The following is a 2,102-nucleotide window of genomic DNA, read 5'->3' on the forward strand; positions in this document are numbered from 1 at the left end:
CATGAATCACAGCACGCCAGGCCTCCCAGTCCATCACCAACTCCCAGAGTTCACTCAGACTCATATCCATCGAGTCGGTGATGTCATCCAGCCATCTCATTCTCAGTCATCCCCTTCTCCTCCCGCCCCCAATCCCTCCCAGCATCAGACTCTTTTCCAGTGAGTCAACTCGTCGCATGAGGTGGCCAAAGTATTGGAGTTTCAGCTTTAGCTTCAGTCCTTCCAGTGAACACCCAGGACCGATCTCCTTTAGAATGGACTGGTTGGATCTCCTTGCAGTACAAGGGACTCTCAAGAGTCTTCTCCAACACCACAGTTCAAAAGCATCAATTCTTTGGCTATCAGCTTTTTTCACAGTCCAACTCTCACATCCATACATGACCACGGGAAAAACCATAGCCTTGACTAGACGGACCTTGGTTGGCAAAGGAATGTCTCTGCTTTTTAATATGCTATCTAGGTTGGTCATAACTTTCCTTCCAAGGAGTAAGCGTCTTTTAATTTCATGGCTGCAATCAGCATCTGCAGTGATTTTGGAGCCCAAAAAAATAAAGTCTGACACCGTTTCCACTGTTTCACTATCTATTTCCCATGAAGTGATGGGACCAGAATCCATGATCTTCGTTTTCTGAATGTTGAGCTTCAAGCCAACTTTTTCACTCTCCTCTTTCACTTTCATCAAGAGGCTTTTGATTTCCTCTTCACTTTCTGCCATAAAGGTGGTGTCATCTGCATATCTGAGGTTATTGATATTTCTCCTGGCAATCTTGATTCCAGCCTATGCTTCTTCCAGCCCAGCGTTCCTCATGATGTAATCTGCATATAAGATAAATAAGCAGGGTGACAATATACAACCCTGACGTAATCCTTTTCCTATTTGGAAGCAATCTGTTGTTCCATGTCCAGTTCTAACTGTTGGTTCCTGATCTGCATACAGGTTTCTCAAGAGACAGGTCAGGTGGTCTGGTATTCCCATTTCTTTCAAAATTTTCCACAGTTAATTGTGATCCACACAGTCAAACGCTTTGGCATAGTCAATGAAGCAGAAATAGATGTTTTTCTGGAACTCTCTTGCTTTTGCAATGATCCAGAGGATGTTGGCTATTTGATCTCTGATTCCTCTGCCTTTTCTAAAACCAGCTTGAACATCTGGAAATTCAAGGTTCACGTATTACTGAAGCCTGGCTTGGAGAATTTTGAGCATGACTTTACTAGCGTGTGAGATGAGTGCAATTGTGTGGTAGTTTGAGCATCCAATACAGTATACTAATGCATATATATGGAATTTAGAAAGATGGTAAGGATAATACTGTATACGAGACAGCAAAACAGACACAGATGTATAGAACTGTCTTTTGAACTCTGTGGGACAGGGCGATGGTGGGATGATTTGGGAGAATGGTGTTGAAACATGTATATTATCATATGTGAAACGAATTGCCAGTCTAGGTTCAATGCATGATACAGGGTGCTCGGGGCTGGTTTACTGGGGTGACCCAGAGGGATGGGATGGGGATGGAAGTGGTAGAGGGTTTCAGGATGGGGAACACATGTACACGTGTGGCGGATTCATGTCATTGTATGCAAAATCAATACAATATTGTAAAGTAATTAAACTCCAATGAAAATAAATAAATTTATATTTTTAAAAATGATGAAAATCAGTGTTTTGATTGGTAAATGTTTCCAAACTCTGGACATTCTAATTAAGGACACAGAATTCTGAGCTAGAGAGTGACAAGGACAACAATTACCAAAGGAGGAAAGGAAAGTGATTTCTGTATCATCAACTCCTATGCTTCCACTGGGAGCATTACATAATTTTTTATTAAATTAAAAAAATATGAAGCTTCAACTGTGTTTCTTCTGATATCCATAAAGTATCTAATAAATTTACTTACCTTTCATGACAAAAATATTCAACAAAGTAGAAATAGAAGGAAATGCCTGCAATATAATAAAGATCAGATATGAAAAGTCTATCTCTAACATCATAGTCATCAGTGAAAAGCTGAAAACTTCTAAGATAAAGAAAAAACGGCAAGAATTCCCATTCTCAGCACTTTTATTCAACATAATATTAGAAGTCTTAGCTGGGACAT

This window comes from Moschus berezovskii, chromosome X, assembly GCF_049115385.1.
Source record: "Moschus berezovskii isolate FMDL1 chromosome X, NW_MosBer_1.0, whole genome shotgun sequence".
In the NCBI taxonomy this organism is placed as follows: domain Eukaryota; kingdom Metazoa; phylum Chordata; class Mammalia; order Artiodactyla; family Moschidae; genus Moschus; species Moschus berezovskii.